This window comes from Micropterus salmoides, unplaced genomic scaffold (genome assembly GCF_014851395.1).
Source record: "Micropterus salmoides isolate LMB-PRFRI ecotype aquatic unplaced genomic scaffold, ASM1485139v1 Ms_hic_scaffold_1, whole genome shotgun sequence".
Classification (NCBI taxonomy): Eukaryota; Metazoa; Chordata; class Actinopteri; order Centrarchiformes; family Centrarchidae; genus Micropterus; species Micropterus salmoides.
The window spans coordinates 26,371,143-26,384,748 of NW_024040040.1; positions in this window are offsets into that span (position 1 = coordinate 26,371,143).

Below are 13,606 nucleotides of genomic sequence, written 5' to 3' on the forward strand. Positions count from 1 at the left end.
GCTCGGCAGCACTACCTGAGCGTTTTGGACGTTTCTTCATGCAGACGGACGAATAAAGACGTGCAATTTATTGGAGAGAAAGAGAACCTCCACAGGTCTGTGCTGCAGTTGGTGAGTGAAATTCTAGTTTTTAATTTATGTGTTACAATAATTAGCTATGGGTAAATAACATTACCTAACCAAATAATTAGCCACCTGTAAGCTTTAGTAACGATGTTAAAATAACAGGAGTCTGCTTACTGCAGTTTATAAAGTAGCGTGCAGAGAAGTCAAAGCATATTAGCGAAGTGTTTGAATTTATGGTGAAAACACTTTAGAACAAAACACCTTTGTCTGTTCGAAGGTAAGTAGTAAAGTAACGTAATAGAATTTAAACAGGTGAGTAATGCTGTAAATGTTCCTGAGTTGAATAAAGTCATAATTAGTTATGTAGAGAAATCAGCTGTATGACAGCCGCTTCCGAGTTTGTCTAGGCTCTCCAGCTGCATGTAATTAACATGTGAGGCCCTGCTTGAATTCAAGATTCAAGCACTGTTTTGTTATTGTGTAGCAGATTACTTTTGTGATAACCCAAAGGTGCATTTAAATTCTCTTTAAATATATGTCACGCAGTACCAGTTCAACAGTAACTTTAACATAAGAGAAATAATGAATATACAAAGATAGCTGACTTGACTGATAAAGTGGTGTCCAGCAGCAAGATTAACATTGCACAAGAGTAACAGTGTATTGCATATTTCCATAATTATTGTTACATGCCAGAGGTTATCATGCTAAGGCGATCTCAGAGTTCAGTAGGTTTATGGCAGTTGGGAAGATGCTGTCAGTATCTTTCTACCGTTGTTGTGTTTACAGGAGCCAGATGAGCTGATGGCAGCATTGTTCCAGAGGTGAAGCACCAGAGTCCAGCTCTGCAGAAGTCCTAGCTTCCAGTGTGGCCCTGCCAGATCCTGCAGCTTACTGCCTTGTTCAGCCTTTTGTTTTTGTTTTACTTTAACATCTGGACTCTACTGATTTAAAATTTTGACACTTGGGTCCTAATCATAGGTTCTGTCAGTATATTTACTGTTGAAACACATTACTACAAGTCATACAAAACAACTTTTACATTTGTAACCTCTCATGTTGTCTCTCTCTCTCATGTCCATGAATGCCAGATATGATTTGAATTGATTAAACTGTTGCGTAACTGTTGTGTAAAATGTATCAGACTAAATTTACTTTAAATAAAACCCACATTAATCATCATTCTTTCTTATGTTAATTAAATATAGTGTGAACTAAACATAACAAAATAGTTATTAGTTAACAGCTGTAAATGAAAATATTAAGACGTGACATGTGAAGCATGAAACATTTTTGGTAGCATTTTCAATTTTAAACTTATGCCAGACATCTCTTTTAGCAAGACTTCAGCCTTAATGTTTGATATTTTATCTGTGTTGTATAATTAACTTGTCCTTGGAACTGACAGAGTGTGAAATCTAACATTTTCAGTCAGTAATAAAGACAAAATGGTTGTAAATATATAGAGAATTTATTGCAGTGTGAACCATAATTTATGTTTCAAATGTGCATAAAAAACACATGAGGGCGACATTTAAAACTAAATGTAAAAGTGAACAGAGGGGGATAAGGCCTTTCCACGTCAGACCACGCCATCAGATCCAGCCGTCCAGCAGACTGGACGGATGTGTTTCTGCAGCTGTCTGGAACCAGGTGGAGGAAAATAAATGAGTAATAAATGTTGCAGGTAATTAATGTAAAATATAAACTTAACTATAAAAGATGCCTCACTTTGGGTGACAGTATTATTATGTCACATTTGACATAAAATGGAAAAAGGGAGCAACACCTCGATATAGATGACAGTCAATAACAACAGTCAACAAAATGTTTTTGTGTTTTTCTTTGAAGACAGACAATGTAATATCAGCTGTCAGATGCTAAGTAGTCATAACAATAAATGCTGATACATGGTAACGCTAACGTTTGTCTCCACATAATGTAGTGTGGCAATTTACCACATATATATTAAAAAACGTTGAAGCATTTTAAACCTTGTGATGTATAACCTAAATAACGTAAATAGTTACTAGTTACTTTAAGTGCTGAATACTTTAAGGTTAACTTACCTCCAGTTATGTTATAAGCTGGTTTCTGTGGGAGATGGGAACTCCCTTTGGGCTGGGCTTTTTCACTTTGCAAACCTATTACATGCACAAAAAAAGTATAGAACTCAATAAAGAAGAGGGAAAAGGCCAAAAAACATAATACCACCTCTTTAAATGATGTTAGTCCCCCTTGGAGCCATTTCATTGTAGTGAGACCATTTTCTGAAACGTTATTGTAAAAAATAACCTGTTGTGACATCTAAGATAATCGCAGCCTCATGAAACTCTACAACTACACTTAGACCTATGGCTTTCAGAGGATGTATGGCTTTCAGTAGGTATATTGACCATAAGGGGGTTTCTGAGCAGTTTCCAGAACAAAAGTGCTTGCCATCTAATGGGCAAAAAATACATATTTTACAGAGATTTCTACAAGTTTTCAATCCCATTCCTTTGACTTCTTACAGGATTCAGAGCATTCAGGTAAGTTTCTTCCACAGCAATTTGCGAAATTTGATAAATAATTGCACCATCAAAAGCATTTGGCTTAAAGTGGTGTTGGTCAATACTGTAACATTTTAAATAAACATTGTCCCTATCAAACTAACTTGCATAGGTGTCTGTGTTTTACAGATGGCTTACTTCAGACTATGGCAAAAAAAGATAATTAGAAATTGATTATCTTCTGCACGATTCGGACAGTGATGACAGTCTGCCTGGCACTCTGGAAATAGTTTTGACAGTGACAATGCACCTGGCACTACGAACAGTTTTGACAGCGATGAGAGTTATTCTGGGTCCGCTCCACTTCAGAGCCCTGACAGAGTTCTACCGGGAGCTGAAATACCACAGAGGTCGTCTCCTCTCCAAAACAAACGGACCCGGACATTAAACCATTAAAACACAGCCACATAGCAGCGTTAGCGTTAGCCCTGTGGTATGTTTACAGCTAACAGCTGATCCGGGTCCGCCAGAGAAGGCAACTTAACTTTTACTTTTTATTTATCGACAGAGCTGTGCTGTTGTTTCACAGCTCGTCACTGGTGAACAACCTGCAGTGTTTGAGATTATTATTAAATTTGTTAAATTTTAATAAGAGTGTGTTTTATTCATCTAGTGTGTCAAGCTTATTACTTCAATATATTCCCTGTAAATCTGATGTTAATATATTGATTTTACTAATGGATAGGGACGTTAGGCTACAGTATGAATGAGCACTTTAGAGATATAATGATAGTAATTATAACTAGAACTGCAAGCAGCTGTAAGCGGGGTCCAAGCCTCCCGGCGCAAGCCGCCACCCCTGGCCCCTGCGGAGGGCCACTGTCGTGACGCATAAGGTCCCCAAGTTTGGTCTTGATCAGCCATTCCAAACCGAGGCAAAATGCCCTGCGTTTGAAAATGCCATTGGAATGAGTGGGATTGAGTGAGAGATCTGAGCTTCGATTTTAGCGCCACCTGTAAGCAGAATTGCACCAAATTTGGTATGAATCGGAGTTGTGGTTATGGAGATATAAAATGAATGTGAATGGGAGTGTTTTTTGATATACAATTAAAAGCGTAGAGGCTGATTGACACCAAATTTCACACAGCCCTTGCGGAAGTTGTACCGCATAAGGTCCTCAAGTTTGGTGTTGATCGGCCATTCCAAACCAAGGTAAAATGTGGCATGGTTGGAAATCCCATTCATTTCAATGGGATTTCCCACGGCATTTCAGCTTCGATTATAGCGCCACCTAGAATTCAAATTGTACGAAATTTTTGAGGTGTCATCAGAGGCCCATGGGGAAGAATTGACCCAAATTTGGTGTGAATCGGACATGTGGTTGTGGAGATATGAAATGCATGTAAATCGATGGGATTTTTTTTGGATGTCCTTAATGTGCAATAACAGCTGGGTTACGTTCAGTGAACTGGACCTACCCTAGGAGTTTCGCGTCCCTAGCAGTTACCGTCTAGGCCAAAATATGAGTTTTATGCCGGGAAGAAAAAAACAAAACAAAAAATACTAATTATAAAAACGAGAATGAAAACAATAGGGTTCCCAGCCACTTTGCTGTACTGGGAACTGCGATGCCTTGCATTCGCGGGTTCCCAGCCCACTCGGGCTTGGAGTCCTAATAACTAGAACTGCAAGCAGTTGTAAGCGGGGTCCAAGCCTCCCGGTGACAGCCCCCTCGCCCCATGGAAGGTGGGCAAGCCAAACATGGCACACAGGTCCTCTGGGCATGCTGGGGGACTACAAAGTTTTCTGTTTAAACTATGTTTAGAAACAAATGAAGAGTACTTTGCAGAAGCAAGTTCTTTTCACTGTGAGCAGCAGCAATTCACCGATGGAAGCTATGCTAGATGTACTAAGTTCCAGGGATGTGTTTAAAGTGGAAGATTTCAAAATATTGGGCTCAACTTCAAAGCAATAAAATTTGACAAAATCATTTTGGACTGGAATCTTAGGTCTACCTGTTGTCTTTTTAACATGTGTTACACAGTTTTCTTCCATAAATTAATACAGGTGTATTCTAAATAGTTCATACACATCTGTGGCCCCGCATATGTTTGTCCTGACAGATGGAGACAGGTGTCTGTGTGTAGCTTGTATTCCATAGTACCATGTTCCAAGAGTGGAAAGAACATGAGGCATTTTGCATTGTGTGTAGGGGGAATTGTGTGTAGAGTTCTGAAAAAAGGAGACATAAATGTAGAAAATGTGTGTAAGTATTTGGAAAAAACTGTAAAGTAGTGTTTGGAGACTTTGTTGCTACTGACTGTTGTCCACCTTTACTCTGAGAGCTATTTCACAAAAGCATCTTTGAAAAAACTCAGGATACATTAAAAGACTTTGGCTGGTCAGTAAATATACTTGCCTACTATTCCAGGTGACAATATATCTGTGTCAACATAAGGACTGTTATGGCTGTGTAGAGTTGTCATCTGGGAGTCAGTCCTTTACGTTTTTTGTTGTCTTTATTATCCTCTCTTCTCCACAGTTTTCTCTGTGGCATGCAGTTGCAATGGAAAGCACTCTTGTCTCTGAAAAGTCTTGAACAGGTATTTCTTAATTTGTCAGATGATCAGCCTTATATGTTTTTTAAAAACAGAAACATAAGAATTTTGTCTGGCCTTATAATAATAGTAGTTTACTATTGTTGACAACCAACTAAGATAAGTCTGAATCTGTATGTACACATGCCAGAAAACTGAAGTACACGTGAGCATGAGAATTCATATTCTCAACATGATCAACACATGAACTTGTCTCTAAAGTAAAAATAGCAAGCTAGTAATTTCCCCTCTACCGCTCTCTCTCCATTCCTTCATATCTTTCTGCCTCCTGCCAACCATCAAAAGAAACAGACAAGGAACATATAACATTTATTATTTTATATTACTAAAAATGCAGAACAAAAGAACAATAACTGAAACATGAACACACAAATTTAAGGTTGCTCCTCAGTTTGGGTGCTGGCCTCAGTAGTGTCTGCACACATGTAGTCAAGAAGAACAAAGAAACATGATTTGTGATGCTGCTTTTCATTCATACTAATAATTTTATAATGCTATCAACAATAAAACAATACTAAAACTATCCATAATACACTCATAATTCACACAATGTGGTACATTGTGGTTAAATTGTTATAAAGATAGTCAGTTGTGTGTACAGTATATATTTCTGCATATTTAACATTCTGCAATATGCACATTTTTGTAGTGATATTTATTTTAAAATTTTGCTGAATTAGCATATCACATTGCTTAACAACAACTTATTTTGAGTGTACTGCTTTGCAGGACTTCTTAATTTAATATCCTATTAATTTTGATACAGCAGTAGCCAATAGACAAACTTCAACCAAGCAATTATGCATGTCATGTACCGCAAAAGTTTTATCTTTGACAACTGGCAAAGTGCAATTAAACAGAAACACTTACCATCTTGTGCAAAGCTGGCAGAAGCCTGCAGCACTTCCATTTTTTTGTTTCAATTCTTCATTATTCTTTTGAAGAAATTAATTCTGCTGCTCCCCTGCCCTTCTCAACCTCCGTTCTTTGGTCAAGATGCTAAGGGTGTTGTCCAGGGTTTGCAGGCTCTGTTTATAGAGTTGGTCCCTTGGTACTGCAGAGTCTTGGCAAGCATACTGTAAATAATAAATAATACAAATAATGTATATATGTATCAAAGAAAAATATGAATGACCACTGTAGAAAAGTAAACAATTAGACTTGGTACAAAACACATGTAGCAATTGTAACTACTATAGAGTTATAAATTTAATATTTTAATGATATAAGGTCTTAATAATATAATACACCAATCAGTCATAACAGCCCTGACCCATCGAGGTATGGATTCCAGTTTGCATGCTCAGTGTTCTGGCACATTTCTATCAGAATCAGTATCAACTTTTTCAGCAATTTTAGCTACAGTAGTTTGTCTGTTTGATTGGTCTACAGAGTGCCAGCCTTGGCTCCCACATGTATCAATGAGCCTTGGCTCTCCATGACTCTATCACTGTTACACAGCATTTTCTTCCATGGATCACTTTTCATAGGTACTGACCAGTGCATACTGTTATGGAGATGTCAGTCGTCTACTGTTCACAGTTTGGACCTTGTCAGTCGCTCAAATCCTTATGTTGTCCATTTTTGCTGCTTCTATCATTTTACATAATTATGAGGACAGAATGTTCACCTTCTGCGTAATATATCCCACCTACTAATAGGTGCTTAAGTATGCCCTCCAAGTATTAGTATGCCCTCCCAAGTGTGTTTAATCAATATGATATTAAATCTATAAATAACACTTATGTCTTCTCTCTACATCCACAACATGTTTACACAGAATGGTCCATTCATCAAAATGCCATAAAATGGATAAAAATATATTTCTAATGATTAAAAATAGACATTTGTTTTTCTTCAACACATGCATGTTTCATACAATTTGAAAGCCCCTACTTTTTGTAAACACCATCAGGTATTCATTAAAATGTAATAAAATCAGGCAACATCATAAGTAGCTGTTAATATGAAGACTATGTGACACATTCCACCTCTCTGTTGTGTATCAGAGTCAGGCTTTGGGTGTTGCCACATTGCAAAGTGAAAGTGGGATGTATCAAGGCATTGCTTCGTAGTCTAGTACTTATTAAGTACATATAGTTCCATTTGTATGAGCATAAAGTAATTTCTTTTCAATTTTGAAGTTTCTCAAACATCACTCCAATGCTGACAACACAAATAGCAGCACATATAAAGGATGATTATTATTGTGCTTTTCTACATTTTATGACTTATCTACAATGTTATAATGTTGGATGTTCATGTTAAACGTGGCCAAAGTTTTAAAAAATTAGGTTAAAGTATTTAAAAGAAATCCCTATGAGCAAAAACCTCATATTTCCTCCTGTTCTGAATACTCGGTTTAAAGAGCTTCTTCTAAGATTGGCTCCCTTACATGTAATATGGAGCCAGACAGAGTCCACACAGCAACGACCCAGCAACGGCTCAGTCTGCCCATTCTACCCAGCAATAACAACATCCTGGTAACATGCTTCAGGTCTTGGCCAATCAGAAGACAGTGGGTTTGAGAGGGGGGGCCTTACAGAGACATGAGAAGCTGAAATGAAGACTTATATGAAGAGCCAGTATAAGAAAATAAAATATTTTTGGAACTTTAAATTATGCAAAGCTGTCATACAGGAGTCACAGAGCTAAAAATAGTACTAGAAAAGCATAGGTTTCCTTTAATACTTACAGTGGGTACGGAAAGTATTCAGACCCCTTTAAATTTTTCACTCTTTGTTTCATTGCAGCCATTTTCCAAAAATCAAAAAAGTTCATTTTATTTCTCAGTAATGTACACTCAGCACCCCATCTTGACAGAAAAAAAACAGAAATGTAGAAATTTTTGCAAATTTATTAAAAAAGAAAAACTGAAATATCACATGGTCATAAGTATTCAGACCCTTTGTCGTGACACTCATATTTAACTCAGGTGCTGTCTATTTCTTCTGATCATCCTTGAGATGGTTCTACACCTTCATTTGAGTCCAGCTGTGTTTGATTATACTGATTGGACTTGATTAGGAAAGCCACACACCTGTCTATATAAGACCTTACAGCTCACAGTGCATGTCAGAGCAAATGAGAATCATGAGGTCAAAGGAACTGCCTGAAGAGCTCAGAGACAGAATTGTGGCAAGGCACAGATCTGGCCAAGGTTACAAAAAAATTCCTGCTGCACTTAAGGTTCCTAAGAGCACAGTGGCCTCCATAATCCTCAAATGGAAGACGTTTGGGACGACCAGAACCCTTCCTAGAGCTGGCCGTCCGGGGGAGAAGAGCCTTGGTGAGAGAGGTAAAGAAGAACCCAAAGGTCACTGTGGCTGAGCTCCAGAGATGCAGTCGGGAGAAGGGAGAAAGTTGTAGTAAGTCAACCATCACTGCAGCAATCCACCAGTCGGGGCTTTATGGCAGAGTGGCCCGACGGAAGCCTCTCCTCAGTGCAAGACACATGAAAGCCCGCATGGAGTTTGCTAAAAAACACTTGAAGGACTCCAAGATGGTGATAAATAAGATCCTCTGGTCTGATGAGACCAAGATAGAACTTTTTGGCCTTAATTCTAAGCGGTATGTGTGGAGAAAACCAGGCACTGCTCATCACCTGTCCAATACAGTCTCAACAGTGAAGCATGGTGGTGGCAGCATCATGCTGTGGGGGTGTTTTTCAGCTGCAGGGACAGGACGACTGGTTGCAATCGAGGGAAAGATGAATGCGGCCAAGTACAGGGATATCCTGGACGAAAACCTTTTCCAGAGTGCTCTGGACCTCAGACTGGGCCGAAGGTTTACCTTCCAACAAGACAATGACCCTAAGCGCACCGCTAAAATAACGAAGGAGTGGCTTCACAACAACTCCGTGGCTGTTCTTGAATGGCCCAGCCAGAGCCCTGACTTAAACCCAATTGAGCATCTCTGGAGAGACCTGAAAATGGCTGTCCACCAACGTTTACCATCCAACCTGACAGAACTGGAGAGGATCTGCAAGGAGGAATGGCAGAGGATACCCAAATCCAGATGTGAAAAACTTGTTGCATCTTTCCCAAAACGACTCATGGCTGTATTAGATCAAAAGGGTGCTTCTACTAAATACTGAGCAAAGGGTCTGAATACTTATGACCATGTGATATTTCAGTTTTTCTTTTTTAATAAATTTGCAAAAATTTCTACATTTCTGTTTTTTTCTGTCAAGATGGGGTGCTGAGTGTACATTACTGAGAAATAAAATGAACTTTTTTGATTTTTGGAAAATGGCTGCAATGAAACAAAGAGTGAAAAATTTAAAGGGGTCTGAATACTTTCCGTACCCACTGTACACTGAGTAGTTGACAAGCCCTCTGTATGTCTTGTATATCTTTGTCCTCTGTCTTGGGGAACTTTATTGGCGACGCCATGTCTGATAAACGTAATTCATTGCACAATTAATATACTAAAAATAAAAAATTCATCCTAAAACACTACACATGATAAAAGTAAACATTTTAACAAAGATATCACCTTGAAAATGTGACAGTTGATTACTTACAAAAATTGTATTAAATTAATTGTTAGTTGTCTTTGTAATTAACATTACAAGTTTTCTGAAAAGTTAGGTTGAAATATGGGAATAACCTAATTTATTATGCACTCATTCACATATTTCCAGATTTTAAACTATTTAAGCTGTATTTAAAAGTTTGGAAACACATTTATTGCCTACCTTGTAGTGTGGAGTGAGGATCAGAACGTTCTCCAAACGCACGAAACGCAGTAAAAGTTTGTCATGCAAGGAATCATGGGATGTGTAGTAAAGTCACGGATCAAGACACCGGAGAATTTGGACGTGTTTGAAGCTGCTCCTACTTTGCAGTTAAAAGTTTTTGCTGACTTTTAATAGCATATTTCTGCACCCTTTTGACTCTACTCTAAGGGCGTTTCTTCCACTTTTAAGGTAAGTTAGGCTTCAAAACAGGTAGTTAACGGTAACATGCTAACGGTAGCATGCTAACAGCAGACGTTTAGTCATTGAAGTTGTAACTTAGGTGAACTGTGTTTGCTTCGGTGTATTAAGTAGTGATGGGCAAATGAAGCTTTTGTGAAGCACTGAACCACCTGAGCCAATTGTTTCGAAAATGGGTTCATTACTCGAAGCTTTAGTTACAGTGACCTCTCCTGGCGAAGCTCAAGGCTGCAGGCAAATTAGAAAGGCTAGTTGGTGGACAGGAGGCTTTTAATTACATACACACGCCCCTCAATGAGCAGTGCTGGAAAAACTACTTTACTTTTGTAGAAAATGCCATTAGTACAGTCGTGGCGCCCCACTCTCACTAACAACTACATTCTTTAACAGGCTTATGCGCACACACATGTACACACACACACATACAGACACATTCACCCACACGCACACAGACACACACAGACACAAACAAACTTAGCTTGTCCCTGGTAGAATTATTCCTGATGCTTTTCTTTCAGTTACTTATTAGGGCCCGAGCACGACCGTGTGAGGTCCCTATTGAATTTGCTAAGATTATATATTTTTAGGGCCCGAGCACGACCGTGCGAGGTCCCTATTGAATTTGCTAAGATTATATTTTTAGGGCCCGAGCACAACCGTGTGAGGTCCCTATTGAATTTGCTAAGATTATTAGGGCCCGAGCACGACCATGCGAGGTCCCTATTGAATTTGCTAAGATTATTAGCGCCCGAGCACGACCGTGTGAGGTCCCTATTGAATTTGTAAAGATTATATATATAGACATCTACACGCCAATACCGATTTATATTCATAGCGGCAAGTGCTATGTAGCTCCACATAGGGGACACAGGAAGTGACATATAGCACCTTCATGCGGCGTCGGTTGTAAAAGTATGTTTTAAGAAGGGACTTAAAAGAGTTCACTGACTCAGCCGACCTGATTTCCTCGGGCAGGCTGTTCCAGAGCCTCGGGGCCTGACAGCAAACGCTCTGTCCCCTTTAGTTTTCACTCGAGACTCTGGAACAGATAGCAGACCTCTGCCCGAGGATCTCAAGGTACGTGCTGGTGTGTATGGGACTAAAAGGTCAGAAATATAACAAGGCGAGAGGCCATGAAGAGCTTTAAAAGTGATCAACAGAATTTTAAAGTCAATTCTAAAACATACTGGGAGCCAGTGTAATGAAGCTAAAATAGGAGTAATGTGGTCATATTTCTTTGTTCTGGTTAAAAGCCTGGCAGCTGAGTTCTGGACAGTCTGGAGTCGATCAATAGATTTTTGGGTTAAACAGGTGAAAAGGCTGTTGCAATAATCCAGGCGTGATGAGATGAAGGCGTGTAAAATGGTCTCGGTGTCCTTAAAAGTTAACATTGATCGAATTTTTGCTATATTTCTAAGTTGATAAAAACATGATTGAACAAGCTTTGTGGTGGGCTGCTCGAAATTTAAATTACTATCAAACCAAACACCAAGGTTCTTTGCCACAGGCTTAATGTGATTTACTAGGGAACCAGCAGATGGCAGTATTTGTTTTGCCATCTGCTGAGACCCGATGACCAGGATTTTTGTTTTGTCTGAGTTCAGCTGGAGGAAATTATTTTACATCCATTTTTTAACTTCACAAAGGCAGTTGTTAAGTGAACTCAGCATTCCAGGGTCTGTGGATCTGACGGGCAAGTATATTTGTTTGTCTTCAGCATATATATGAAAAGAAATACCATGTTTATGGATAATATGTCCAAGGGGAAGCAGATACAAGGAAAACAAAATGGGTCCTAAGACCGACCCCTGAGGCACACCATATTTAAATGGACAGAATGAGGAGACATAGTTGTTTACAGACACACAAAACTTCCTATTTGACAGGTAGGATGAAAACCATTCTAGGGCAGTACCAGAGATCCCCACCCAGTGCCTCAGTCTGTCTAACATGATGTTGTGATCAATGGTGTCAAAAGCAGCGCTAAGGTCCAGGAGTACCAGGACTGAGCACATGCCTTCATCAGCAGACATTAAAAAGTCATTGGTGACTTTAAGCAGGGCAGTCTCAGTGCTGTGGTACTTCCTAAAACCAGACTGAAACTTTTCAAATAATTTGTTATTTTCCAGTACAGTGAGCAGCTAATTGGACACAATTCTTTCTAGAATCTTTGCAATAAAAGGCAGTTTTGAAATTGGTCTAAAATTATGTGGGAGGGAGGGATCTAAACCAGGTTTCTTTAAAAGTGGGTTCACGCAAGCTGTTTGGGAGCTGTTGAAAACAGAGATCAAATGGGGCCCAACAGAATCTATTACTTTCAGTAAAAATTTTGTAGGTATTACATCAAGTGGGCTGGAGGACACTCTCATTTGTGATACTGTTTTTAAAAGCTCAGACAAGCCGATGGGATAAAACTGGTCAAAACACTCTTGTTGCTGGTGAGGAACCTCTGAGTAAGAGGCCGCGGGGGTAATAGAGGCTCTGATTGACACCACCTTATTGGTAAAATAAGATAAAAACTATTCACAGTCATCATTACTTCCAGCTGAGGCACAAGGAGGGTTTGGGTTTACCAGCTGATCCACAGTCTTAAACAGAAACCTGGGATTGTGTTTATGTGTAGTAATGAGTTCAGAAAAATAGTGTGTTCTCGCATCCTTAACCATGTTATTGTAGTTAATTAATAAATCCTTCAGACTGAGGCAATGGACTTGGAGATTGGATTTTTTCCATCTGCGCTCTGCTTTCCTGCATTCCCTTTTTAGGCTGTGAATGCTGTCATTTATCCAGGGTTGCTTACTAGCTTTAGACGTAGGCCTAACCTTTAGAGGAGCAGTAATATTTAGTGACGACAAGCAGATATGATTGAAGTGATCGACCAGATTGTTGGTGTTGGAATCAGACAGGTGTTGGCTTTGGCTCTGAAAGAATGTGCAAAACTTTGAAACACTTTGTTCATTAAAGATGCGAGAACACACGGAGCTTGGTGAGGCGGCATGAGTAACAGGCGAATAACAGCTAAAAACAATACATCTGTGGTCAGATATGTCCACCAATTCCACAGAGGAAATGCTGACACCCAGGGTAAAAACCAAGTCCAGTGTATGACCACGGTTATGTGTTTGCCCTTTGACATGTTGTTTGAAGTTAAAAGAAGTGGCCATATTTAAAAAGTTAGTTGCATTAACATTGTTGGGGTCATCAACATGAATATTAAAATCGCCACAAAGAACAATTCTGTCATAATTTAAAACCAGAGTAGATAAAAATTCAGGAAGTTCTGATAAAAATCCTCCAGGCAGTTTTGGGGGGCGATAAATTATAACAAATATGATAGGTTGCAGCCCTCCAACTTTAAGAGTGAGAACTTCAAAGGAGTTAAATTCATCACAGCGTACTTGATGACATTTAAAATTTTTCCTTTACACGCTCACTAGCCCACCACCACGACCACTGACCCTCGGTTGACTAAAACAATCATATTGAGGCG